This window comes from Notechis scutatus, chromosome 2 (genome assembly GCF_049901735.1).
Source record: "Notechis scutatus isolate UNSWTSFEM ecotype Mainland chromosome 2, rNotScu1.2, whole genome shotgun sequence".
Lineage (NCBI taxonomy): Eukaryota > Metazoa > Chordata > Lepidosauria > Squamata > Elapidae > Notechis > Notechis scutatus.
The window spans coordinates 52,684,078-52,698,100 of record NC_142010.1 but is presented as its reverse complement, the minus strand read 5'-3'; the positions used below and the strand labels follow the sequence as shown (position 1 = coordinate 52,698,100).

At 37.2% G+C, this 14,023-nt stretch overlaps 1 long non-coding RNA gene across 1 annotated transcript in view; it reads right to left on the bottom strand.

The window, feature by feature from the left end:
* LOC148132019 (uncharacterized) overlaps positions 1-10,507 on the bottom strand; it is a 36,240-nt gene extending 25,733 nt beyond the window's left edge. Inside the window, exons 1-2 of the long non-coding RNA XR_015747508.1 lie at positions 10,394-10,507; positions 7,956-8,083 (exon numbers count right to left, since the gene is read on the bottom strand). This is a non-coding gene — a long non-coding RNA (uncharacterized LOC148132019). The remainder of the gene's footprint in view (positions 1-7,955; positions 8,084-10,393) is intronic.
* Between the last annotated feature and the right edge of the window lie 3,516 nt (positions 10,508-14,023).

Genomic DNA, 14,023 nt, shown 5'->3' with positions numbered 1-14,023 from the left:
TACAGACCTCCTGCATCTGTTACACAGCAGTGATGCAGAAACGAAGCAGGCCTAGAGTTTGTCAGTATGTGGAACAGGCTAATTACCAGAAGAGGGAAACACTTTCTTCATATATTTGTTCTGGATTCAGAATTCTATAAACAGAATTCAATGTTTGTAGAAAAATTTTTTTTGTTTGTGGACTAACTCCTTTTTCCCACTTCTCCCAAACCAGTTTGCCCTGAAAATCTACCAACTGTACATTTTGTTTATTTGCTGTAATCCTTGCCATTCTTTTAGGAGCTCATGATGACATACATAGTGCTTCCTTTTTGCATTTCATGCTCACAACAATATTGACATGAGATAGATGAATCTGAGAGACAGGGACTGTGTGTGAGTGGCCTAAAATTATCCCCTTTGTGTCTATTTGAACATGGATCTCTCTGGCTACACAGCACCTTAATTATTCTGCCACTGGGAGAGAAAGACAATAGGGACGTTGCATGACTCCCAGCTTTGCCCATATCAGCAGTGAGGATTGAGGTACCAGCTGCTACCTAAGATAAAACAATGGCAGGCCTGGCCTTTTGGGAATACTGGTCTTTTGTTCAAAGAGGGTGCATAATTAATGTACATTTGATTCTTCTATTGTCTCAAAATAGGTTATTATCCCTAGAAAACAATAGAATTATTGATATATTCAAACTCTGATTGGGTGAAAGCTACCATGCTACTTGCCAGCGCTGATATTGAGGAGGGAAGCAGTATTGTTTCTAGAATAGATACTTTATAGATCGGAGAGGTCCAGTTGTCAAATTGTTCCAATAAGAAGATGCCCATTATGTTCCTGGACCTTTTGGCAGGTAAGGAATAATTGATGCACGCCATTGCCAAGATTACTAAACTGGAGGACTGTGTGTGCCTGGTTGATAATCATGTCAATGGAGAAAAGAAAAGTGGGGGAGGGAGAGGGTAGAGGAGGAGGGGGGGACTAGAAAGGTGGAAGAGCAATGTCTCAGAATGGCATGTGACAAGTAAAAAGGAGAGAAGCAGAAGATTTAAGCAAGTGTAGCATAAGTGTAACACAATCCTTTGTGTTCTTGAAATCTAATCTAAAGATCCCAACCATTGCAAGGTGTTTTTCTGGGGAATGCTATGTGCTAAATGTGAAATGATCTAAACATATTCCTTATTAAAATATATGAACTCCTACATGCTCATATATATTAGGTGAGCAAAACAAAAAGATGATTGGTGCATAAAAAGCTGCCCTATGCAATCATCAGCTGGCAGAAGTTCTACTAGATTTTAGACAGGAATGTTTCCCAGCTATTTATAGATCCATCAGGGACAAAGTCATGCAAACTTGTGTTTTATCACTAATCTACAGTCCTTTGTTAGACTTGGAGTTATATAGGCACTAAATATTATTGAAAAACAGACAGTACTGTCATTCATTTTCCTCTTGAAGTTGTTGCTAATCCAGTCTGGCGTTGTATAATCAGGTAAAAAAAACAACCAGCCTAACCAGGAAACTGAGGCTGCCAGAGAGAACAATTAAAAAACCAAACCAAACCAGAGATGCGGCAGTGACTTCCTTGTTCTCCTTGGTAGGGAAAATCTAGTTATTACTGGAAAGGAAAGTATGTGTGGGTATGTGTTAACATTATATCTGATCACATTATCAACTAAGACATGCTCCAACTCATTTTCTTAGTATTTTCCCCCTCAATGCTTTAGTTGTTTTGAGTGGGCACATTTTCCAGCAATTGCCAAATATAATGGGTTCCAATGCATCTGTTTACTTCTGGAGCATTACTAAGACAAGATCCTCTTTATATAAACACGGAATCGTTTTTCATAAGCTAGTTACTGCAAGATGATGACAGATCATTAGATCAGGTTCTCTGATAATACAAAAATGGAAAATTGATGAAAAAGTGGGAAAACTGGCTGGCAGGACTACCAAAAGATAGGACACCAATGTTATTGCCAAAGTTTTTGATGTGCACATTGTTACCTCTAAACCATCTAATATGCTGAGAGCCTAAATAAATAGAATTCCTGTTTTGTTTTTCAAAAACCCTTCCTCACAAAATCAATTTTAGACGATGGCCTGCTTGATGAAAAACAGCCCTTTGGTCATTTGGGCTGTGTGCTCACTCCTTTACTTTTCTCTTTCTATACCAATGACTGAATCTTGAAGGATCCCTCTCTTAAAATACTGAAGTTTGCAGATGATAAAACAATCACTGGTCTCATTCAAGATGATGAATCTGCATGTAGACTGGAGGTAGATCAAGTGGCCCTGTGGTACAGCTGGAATAATCTGGAGCTGAAGACGCTTAAAACTGCAGGGATGATAGTAGATTTTAGGATGAGTTCTCTTATTCTACCGCCTATTCAACAATAGAGGCTTTTAAGCGTCTAGGTTCTATTATCTCCAAGGACTTGAAATGGACATTCAACCATCATTAAAAAGGCACAACAAAGAATGTTCTTTCTGCGTCAGCTCAGAAAGCTCAGATTGCCCAAGGATCTGCTGATACAATTCTATAGAGGAATGATTAAGTCATAAATATTATTAATTAAATAATTTATTATTATTATTATTGGTATCTCAATAACTGTCTGATTTGGTGCAGCAACCAAGCAGACTTCAACGTATAGTTAGGACTACAGAAAAAACAATCACAACCAGCCTGCCTTCAATTGAGGACCTGTATAACCGTATGAACCAGAAAGAGGGCTATGAAAATATGTACAACTCCCTCACATCCTGGACATAATCTGTTTTAGCTTCTCCCCTCAGGATACTGCTATAGAGCATTGCATGCCAAAACAACTAGACACAAAGATAGTTTTTTTTTTCCACCAAGCCATCACTCTGCTGAATACTTAAGTCCCACATCACGTTCTCATTTTGCTTCTCATCTTTCCTACTATTTTCTCCTATTGTTATCTTATGATTTATCAATTATTGTTTGTAACTTATGATTTATGATTGTAACTATGATTTATGATCTCTGACCTATAACTTGCTGTTTATGTGTACACTGAGAGCTTATGCACCAGAGACAAATTCCTTGTGTGTCCAATCACATTTGGCCAATAAAGAATTCTGTTCTGTTTTGTTCATCAAAGAATGTCAAAAGGTGGATATAGTTATTAGATACTTTTTGATGTATTGATTAGACACAGGACACTAAAGAATTTTGTTTCAGTGTGCAAAGTAACACTTAGTATTCCATAAAAAGTGGTTTTCACTTTTTTCAACTTTCCATAAATTGGTAGTACTCAAGAAGAAAGAAGGAAAAAGAAAAAGAATGGTCTACCTAACAACACCCAAGCAGAAGGCCCAGATGCATTTCAAAAATCAAATAGGAGGCTCAAACTATTCTCTCACAATAAGTCACCCAGTGTTGTTTTGATATGGGATGACTAGCAAATAAATTTAATAAATAAATAAATCTCTGAACATGTACTGAAGCCCTGGAGCTTAGTCAAACTATTAATAAACAAGTTGCTTAGTTAGGCTGACTTTATTTTATTTGGATTTTGTGGGTAGGTGTTTTGCTGTCTTATCAGATTTTCCTATCTTTGCCTTTTTCAATAAACTACTTATAATTGGTGATATTTAATAGGGAAAGTCTCATTAGAATATTTCCCACATGCAAGATTGCACAATTATACTACTACTCTTTGAGTTTCAGAATTTGATATTTGGAGAACACAACTTTTGGATCAAGACGAGGTACAATTTTCTATACTTAGCTTTTATCCAAAGCACCCATGACTGTATTAGAAAGGTACCACTAAGTGAGGGAATTTAACAAGATTAAAGAGAAATTTTCTGAAGTTTTCTTTTGGTTAATTAACACTAATGTAGCCATTTTTTTTTCTGTTCACCTCTGCTGAAGAAAATTTTGATGGAGAAGTAACTGAAGGACAGTATAAAAGTTGAAAGTCCTCTTGAAAATAGGTCTAAATGATTTTCTTGGAAAGATTTGGACTGGGAAGTGTAGTAGATGATAAAGTCAGACTGCAGTTCTTTCACGACAAAGCATAATAATCTGAGCAGGATTTATTTCTTCTGGAATCCAGGGAAACATGTATAAATGTTTGGTTTCCATGCACCCTGCTGAATCCTACTGATATACCAAATAAGTAAACTCACTTAATTCCTAGTATGTTGGACACATGTATTCAGCTTATAGTCCAACTCGTGCTTATCACATCACTGGCACATACTGCACTTACAACAAATCTGTGAAACATATGGATTACACTGCAATATGACAATATGGAGAAGCAACTGTGAGAGCACACTGGCACTTTAGAGTGAGCTGTTTTTCACCAGCTTCTTTAGCATCTGAGGGTGCTGCTTCTGCTTTCCCTTTGTCTTTTGCCTGGGTTGATGGGCTTGCAAACAGAACATTGGGCTGCATTTTTATTTTCTGTGTGAAGGACCTCTGGGGTCCACAGATCCTGTTGGAAACACAGAATGTGCTTAAGATTTATACTTTGCAGCATCTAGCTTCCTATGCATTCTTTAAAAATAAAGGAGTAGTTATGAAATAACATAAATGGAGCAGATAGCCTGGCAAGCACCAAAAAATTATCATGAAGCATATTGTTGTGCCTGAATGTCTCCTTGAAAACCCATGCCTTAAGCTAAATGGTTTACACCAGGTGCCTGAGGAGAACAGCCTTCCTTTCTTTTTCAATCAATCAATCAATCAATCAATCAATCAATCAATCAATCAGACTAGAGCTGGAAGGACCTTGGAGGTCTTCTAGTCCAGTTCCCTGCTCCAGCAGGAGAGTCTATATCATTCCAGCCGAGTAGCTTCTTCCTTCCTTCCTTCCTTCCTCCCTCCCTCCCTCCCTTCCCATCAGAAGCCTTGTTCATTGTTCCATGGCTAGCAGAAAGCCCATTATAGATTCCAAAACTGAGATCTTTCTCTGTTGGAATGCAATAACTTTGCATTGTCCTTTGGAAAGGAATAATAACCAATGCCAACTCTACAGGTAGTCCTCAACTTACAACAGTTCATTTAACAAGTGACCGTTCAAAGTTACAACAGCATTGAAAAAAGTGATTTACAATAGTTTTTCAGACTGATGACTGTTGCAGCATCCTCATGATCAGGTGATTAAAATTCAGATGCTTGGCAACTGACTCATATTTATGACAGTTGCAGTGTCCCAGGGTCATATGATCACATTTGTGATCTTCTGACAAGGAAAGTCAATGGGGAAGCCAGATTCACTTAACAATCATGTCACTAACTTAACAACTGCAGTTATTCACTTAACAACTATGGCAAGAAAAGTCCTAAAATGGGGCAAAATTCATTTAAGTAATGTCTCACTTAGCAACAGAAATTTTGGGCTCAATTGTGGTCTTAAATCAAGGATCACCACAATTGAGCCCAAAATTTCTTTTCCAAAAAGTATATATTTATTTTGATTTAAAATGGATTGTTTTGTTTTACCTTAGGGTCTGATGGGTTTTATTGTGCTGATTTCATCTTTATTATTGCAGGATGTTATATGTCTTAAAAATTATTTGATAAAGTAACAAATAAGGAACAGAAGTCTCACATACCTAATATATGCTCAAATGTAAATAATAAGAAAAAAAATCTAGGAAACAGTCGGTCCACTAAAGAGAGAAGACAGCAAGGAAGTAATAGGCAACACAGAGAAAGCAGAACTGCTTAACTCATTCTTTGCATCGGTCTTCATGCAAAAAGAAATTATAGCTCAACCCACCAAAAACATAACTGTAAAAGACAGACCAGAAATAAAAGTTAAAATAAGCAAAAAAAAATAGTAAGAGAACACCTGTCTGATCTTGATGAACACAAATCACCAGGGCGTGATCCCAGAGTTTTAAAGGAGCTGGCAGAGGTCATCTCAGAACCACTGCATCACATCTTTCAAAAATCCTGGAGCACCGGGGAACTACCAGAGGACTGGAAAAAAGCTGATGTGGTTCCCATCTTCAAAAAAGGGGGGAAAAAACAGACCCAGGAAATTATAGTATAGACCAATCAGCCTAACATCAATACCCGGGAAGATACTGGAAAAGATAATAAAAAAAACCAGATCTGCCAACATCTAGAAACAAGTAAAATAATAACTGGCAGTCAGCACAGGTTTGTTAAGAACAGATCATGCCAAACCAATCTTATTTCATTCTTCAACATAGTGACTAAATTAGTAGACCAGCAAAATACTGTGAACATAATATATTTAGATTTCAGCAAGGCATTCAACAAAGTAGACCACAACCTACTTCTTAGTAAGCTAGAAAAAAGTGGAATAGATAGCACCACCACTAGATGGACTCAAAACTGGCTGACAAATCATACTCAATGAATAGTTGTTAATGGGTCTAAGTCTACATGGAGGGAAGTAAGCAGTGGGGTGCCACAAGGTTCGGTCTTAGGCCCAGTACTCTTCAATATCTTCATTAATGACTTAGATGAGTGAATAGAAGGGGAACTTACCAAATTTGCAGATGATACTAAGCTGGCAGGAATAGCTAACACCCAAGAAGATAGGCTCAAGATCAGAGGTGGTATTCAGCAGGTTCTGACCAGTTCTGGAGAACCGGTAGCGGAAATTTTGAGTAGTTCGGAGAACCGGCAAATACCACTCTGACTGGAGATTTTACAGTATCCTTCCCCTGCCACACCCACCAACCCACACCCACAGAACCGGTAGTAAAAAAAAATTGAATCCCACCACTGCTCAAGATCCAGATGGATCTTGACAGACTAGAACACTGGACCATATCTAACAAAATGAAATTCAATGTAGAGAAAAGTAAAGTCCTACACTTAGGCAAGAAAAACCAAAAGTACGCATATAGGCTGGGTGAAACCAGGCTCAATAGCAGTAACTGTGAGAGGGATCTTGGAGTCTTAGTGGACAACCAGCTAAATATGAGCCAGCAGTGTGCAGCAGCAGCCAAAAAAGCTAATGCAATCCTAAGTTGTATTAACAGAGGGATACAATCAAGATCAAGGGAGGTACTAATACCACTCAATAAAGCCTTAGTAAGACCACACCAAAGTACTGCATCCAGTTTTGTTCACCACACTATAAAAAAGATGTTGCGACTCTATAAAAAGTACAAAGAGCAACCAGGATTATTAGGGGACTGGAGACTAAAACATATGAAGAACGGTTACAGGAACTGGGCTTGGCTAGTCTAGTGAAGAGATGACCAGGTGAGACATGATATCAGTCTTCCAATATTTGAGCAGATGCCACAGAGAGGAAGGATTCAAGCTATTTTCTAAAGCACCCGAAGGCCAGAGAAGGAATAATGGATGGAAACTGAACAAGGAGAGATTTAACTTGGAAATAAGGAGAAATTTTCTGACAGTGAGAACAATCAACCAATGGAACAGCTTGCCCTTGGAAGTTGTGTGAGTGCCATCCCTTGAGACTTTCAAGAAGAGATTGGACTGCCATTTGTCAGAAATGGTGTAGGGTCTCCTACTTGGGCGGGGGGTTGGACTAGATGACCTACAAGGTCCCTTCCAACTCTGATTATTTGTTAAATCTGTTTTACAGAGACGTTTGAAGCTGGTGATTAAGTGTATGAATAGCATATATTAGGTTTCATCTGGATTCATTGGGCTCTGTTTGTTAAAATTAATCTGAATCAAGCGTATCATTCAAGTGACTGTATGACCATAAGTGCTCAGAGTCACGTTGTTCCAGAGGCACCACTGGAATTGCTTGCTTTAAAGAGGGTTGGTGCGCATTCTCAGATCACCAAAATGGAGCAAGGGTGTGGGGTTGATGACTGGCTGGAAAATTACTAGATATTAACATGTAGTCTGTTCTCTGGGGCAGTTAAACAGAAGTAGCATTTCATAATGTAAAAACATGTCAGCTGATGTCATCTGGAAAACCAAATGCTGTATATCATAGCAACGAGCCTCACTTGCCTTATTCATCACAACAGTCTCATCCTTTTATTTCTTCTTCTTCTTCTTCTTCTTCTTCTTTTTTTTTTTACAAAAGTCTCTGTCCCTTTATATTCTAGGAAGATGAACTTCAAGAAGAAAAATGAACCCTGAAAAGAAAAATATAATCTGGTTAGCAAAGTAGCAAGCATGGCATCTTGGGAACTTCATGGATTTTTTCCCCTCTAGGTTGTCAGATGTTATGCTAAAAAAAGGGCCATAGTGGCATAGTTGCAGTATTGCAGTATTGCAGGCCGACTCTGCCTACTATTAGGATTTCAGTTGTCACCAGCTCAAGTTTGACTGAGCCTTCCATCCTCCCAAGGTGGTAAAACGAGGACCTCGATTGTGGAGGGCAAGATGCTGACTCTGTAAACCGCTTAGAGAGGGCTGCAAAGCACTATGGAACAGTATATAGGTCTAAGTGCTACTGCTATAGCTGAAAAGAAATGAAACCAAGGTAGCTAAGAAAGCATAACAGGATTCTAATCTAGTCTACTTGCTTAAAAGCTTATGCCTGAAACTCATGGCAAGGAGTTGGGTGTCAAGTTCCAAGGCTCTGAAATAAAGGAACGGGTTCACGAACAACGCCTATCCAACGCTTATTCAACAGGAACCAGATATTGTTCAGGCCTGTTGCAAGAACACAAGAACAATTGGTCCTTTTCCTGGGAGTTCCCTTGGCCCAAAGGAAGAGGAAGAGGAAGGGAGGAAGGGAAGAAGGTGCTGGAAAAAAAAGAGAAAAGGGGAAAATGGATATTAAAAGAAGTGGCTTGCTTAATGCCTCTTGAAAAATCCCCCTGCCACCTAGTAACCCAATTCAAAACAGACCCTGTATGGTAGGGACAAAATAAATAAAAGTATTAAAATGGCTTTAAAAAGAAGAATTGCTTGAGATGGCACTGTTCTCCCTTGCAATTTGTAATAGCAATCTTTGATTTCACTTGCACCAGTATAAAATTAACTTTTTTATTTTTTACTTATCAATCGCTTACAAGATAATAGGTATAAGTATATACATAGTTATGAATACATGAAATGGGTATATATAAGAAAAATAAAGGAAACAATAGGACAGGGATGGTAGGCACGTTGGTGCGCTTATGCATGCCCCCTACAGACCTCTTAGGAAAGGGGTGAGGTCAATAGTAGACAGTCTAAGGTTAAAGTTATTTAACTTTATAAACTTATTTGCACATTGGCCTTTGCTATATTTTAATGTCACTATTGTTGATGGTTTGCAAGTGCTTTTTCTACATTAGGTTTTATATTGTGTTTTAAATATGTATGAAAGTCCAGTTAGGCTGAATAGCAGATAATTAAATTATTGTATAAATATAATAGTTACTGATCAATACAGATTACTATAACTTTTTCCCTTATCCAACACATACAGGTTCAGATAATGTTTTAAGTTGATTTTCTCTCTTGATTATACTTGAAGAGGCGTATATATTTATTTAAAAAGAAATAAAAATAAAACTTCTTGTAAAGAAAGTCTGGATAGGAAACAACGAAAAGCATCTGAAAAATCATAACCAATGTACAGTTTCCCAATTTTGTCAGCTAGAATCCCATCTCCCAGTGAAACTAAATCTGGAGATTTCTTCCTCTTTTAATAAATGTGTATAAAGGACATACTTTTATCCATACACATGTATTTTCACACATATGTAGACATACACATATAGAGCAAGACAAGACAGATCCAGGACAAATTGCTTGTGAAGAAAAGACTATATTTATAAAATTATTGCATACACACAAATGTAAACCATCTTCTTGTAAATAGACATATACACATTTGCAGTCATGAAGAGAAAGAAAACGTGCAGAAATCTGGGCTGGCAAAGCTTAAACCTACACATGCTTACTCTATGTTAATAAGTACAATTAAGAGGCTCTTACTCCCAGGTAAGTATGTATAGATTACTGTTATACTGAGGGCAAAAAAAACCAGAAGATATAAAGTGGGGGGGAATCGACATACATTTTTGTGCTTGGCTGCAGGCACAAAAGCCAGCATGGTGCAGTCATTAAGGGTTGGACTGTAACTGTGCACATCCTAAACTTTGCTATTTGTGGGAATCCAGCTGCAGCCTTGCTTGAATTATTCTTCATGGGGGAATTGTCAGATTCATAAAGCTGAACTCCCAGGAAGTTATATTTTACATTTTCCCTTTCACTACTTGTGTATTACAGTTCATTGTAAGCTAGAAACCTTTTGTTGGGTGCTTCCCTTTCCCTGGTGAGTTGAACAAAATGCTGCTTAGGAAGCAATCATTTGTAACATCACTTGAACTCTTTTTAAAAACTCGTGACTCTGTAATTCATGCTGGTAGAGGACTCCTGGAGGGCTAAGCTGTAATGGGGTTGGGGGGTGTCATAAGACCATCTTGACTTCTACCACTGTTTCTTACCAGAATGTTCCCTTCACCAGTTCCTCAATCAAAATGGTGCTCTGAATGGATCTCTTTTTGACAGATTGATTGGGGCTTCAAGTGTGCTCAATGACTGAAGTTTCCTGAATGGAATAGGAAATTATTGCAAAAAGGTTTTTTTTTTAAAGTAAAAAAAGTAAAAATGTTTAATAAACAACACAGGAAAGATGTAACAGAAAATGAAGGTAGACAAATGCATGAATTTTTAATGTTAAACTAATTAACAGAAGAAAATGTATACACATATGGTATTAACAATCTTGACTTCAAAAGTAATTATCACCGTATTTAAAAAAAAAAGAAAGAAAAAAGAAAAAGAATAAGAAGCTGGGAATGACAATACTTCTCAGCAATGTATTGCTGCTAATCAGGTGCAGTGTTCTTTTTCCAGTTTTGTGTGGTAATTCTCTGAACATGTCTCACACCCAAAATATTTATAATTCTTGATTGATTACAAATGATTCCAAAAAGAGCACATACACTTAAAAAAAATATAACTATTTATAGAGTTTGTCTAATTTCAGTCAAAGCAAAACCATTGGTTGCAAGTTTGATAGTGTCAGAAGCTTGGCTTGGAAATGGATTGGTGGGACCATATTGCATTATATTTCACTTAAACCAGTGGTTCCCAACCTTTTTTTCGCCCCGCACCCCTAAAGAAATTTCACTCGAACCTCGCACCCCCTGAAATTTAGACTTTAGGAACTACTGAACGCGTTAAATATATGGTAGGATTGAATCTTTTCAGCTATGTATGTGACGGCCACTAAATAACGATACTTAACTCTAAAATGAAAACAAAGTTAATCCATTGCATAATAAATAAACATGCCAACATATAGCCAATATCCTATTATTTACCTGGACTTTTCTCGCACCCCCTGGAATATCGTCTCGCACCCCTAGGGGGTGCGAGCACCCCAGGTTGGGAACCCCTGACTTAAACAAACAAAAGAAATATTCATATGCACCTTTTCTACATAACAAAACAAATAGAAGCTGGAAGAAGGCAATTTGGATGAAGAAGTAAAATCTCTGTCAGCATTGTGATTGTGACTCAAGTCTACCCACACAGACACACCTACTTTTGAAGGAGTTAAGAAATGAGATGTATCCCTTGGTTGTATCACAGATTGCTACTGAACATTTCTGTTAGGCAATTCCTGAGAAGAGAACTCCCTTCTGTACCTGTAAATTATTGCAAATTTAAGGGGTGCTATTGTTTTTGTTATTTGCTCTTAAGCTTCTTAAAGTTAAACCACCCTACCCAAAATTCTGATCAAACCAAATCAAACCGACTTAGAGATATCTAGTTAGCACTTATTCTTTAAAGGATGAAGTGGATTAAGCTTGAGGAAGAAATGCTGGATCTGCCAGAATGAAGAAATCTGTGTTACGGAAATGAAGCAACATGGAGCTGAAGAGTCAAGGCTCATTGTGATCAGCAAAGCTTTTGCCTTGCCTTGCCTTGCCCTTCAGATGGCAATTCTGGCAGCTTTGGTGGGGGCTTTACCAAGACTTCGTCCAAAAATAGCACTTCCTTCAATGCCTTCTCAATCCCATAGTCTACAGGTGCTGTGGGTAGTAAGCTGAAGTTATCACAGAAGTGTAAAAAAGCTGGAAGCCCATTAGAGTTTGGTCTGACCACCTTTCCATTTGGCTGGTTTATCTATTAATTTTAAAAAGCAAAGTACTATTACCAAAAATAGGAAACCTTTCTTAACTTGGAGATATTTCAAAATATGTCCTGCATGCATGGCATTTGAGGCTTGGGGGCACTTTGCTGGCTTCTGAAGTCCAATTAAATCCTCCTCCTTGACTCCCTTTGGCTTTAATATACTTTCCTATTTTACTGTCTTTGTTTTTTCTCTCCTCCTTTTCTTTTCCAGGGTCTGAATGGTGATTGCTTTGTGTACAGTCTACTGAACAAAGTGATGTTGTTCCCTTCGATTCCCATAGCACCCCTTTTGTGAAGAAGCTTTGATATCTGAGTAATTCATTACCATAGCAAAGTTGTTTTCATGGCAGAGAAGCTAAAAATAGAGTCATTCAAACTGTCAGGCAGAGTCCTTGTGGAGAAAAATACTGTTATGTAACAGTTTTCAGAGCAAAACTAGGAAAATGTTAACATTAATGTTGCATCTACTCAGCAGTCATGTCTGCAGGAGGATCAAAAGAGTCAAGATGGCAGCTACAATTGTGCAGGATGATGGCTGCTTGACTTCATGTAAGAAAGGGGCAAAGCTTTGAATTATTATGTAGTCATGGCTGCCATTTTTAATATTCTGGCATTCCCTGCCTCAGTGATTATAACATTGTTCACCATCACCATCAGAGGCAATAATGCTAAATGCTGTATAATGTGATATATTACAAAAGGAAACATTATAATGTACTATAAAAAGATATTAAATGAATATTTTGACAATAATTTGGACAAAGGGAAAATTTAATGACTGTTTGGGAAGCCATTAAAGTGGTCAAGAAGGTTTACTTTATATAATGTTTAGAGAAAAGAAATCTTGGGAAAAGATACAAAAGATACTAGATGAAATTAGAAATAAAAAAATGGAATTGCAAAAGATATCAATGGTTCTAAAATCTTACATCAAATTAAACTATTATGCCAGCAATTGCCTCTGTTAACAGTCCGAAAAAGAGAAACTAAACTGAATTATGCAAACAGATGTATTTTGAATGTGCAAATAAACCAGGAAGATGGCTGGCATACAAAAAAAAAAAGAAAGAAAGAAAAGAAATTGATAGAGAAAATCCAAAAAGGTGACAGGATAATAACAGACCTCATTAAAAAGTCTTTGTATAATTTTGTTCCAATCTTTATAAAAAACAAGAACTAAATTGGAAAAAAAGATGATTACTACAAAGACAACCTTTATGTAAGCTTTCATAAGCACAGAGACAATTTATGCATGAACCAGGAACACCTTTGAAATATCAGAAGCTATTAAAAAAAATGAAAACAGACAAAGCTCTGGGTCCAGATGTTTTCATAAGTCAATACTACAAATGTTTTGAGGACCACCAATTCCTACAGTTTTAGATTTTCTATGGTTTTGATTGAGTTGCTGGTATTTGGCAATTTCCTAGCTGGAGTTGCACTGGATCAAAGATCCTGAGATAAGACACAATTGTTATCAAAGTATGAGTTGAACATTCTGTTGTGTTTGTTTGTTTGTTTGTTTAATGCATTTGTCACCTGTCTTGCCTCAAGGTGGCTCTGTTATTATGTAAAGGTAAGGGAAAGAAATCAGAGATTCATAAACTCTTTGTAATAAATTATATGTTTTCTTATGGGTTTTTTTTGTATTTGTGATAGTTTATCTATTCATGCCTTGTTATTGACTCTTCTTAATTCCTGAGTGCTGATGGAGTTTCATTTCCCCAGCTTGATACTCTTCGGATATGTCAGATTTCAGTTCCAAGAATCCCCAATCAATATTGATGGTCTGTATTGGGAATTGAAAGATTTATAGCCTCGACACATTTGAAAATCACATTCAGCTTCAAAGGCAATACCAGGGAAAAAAATAAAAAGAAAGACAGAACAAAAACTCAATTTGAATGTATTTTATTTATACTTAAATGAAA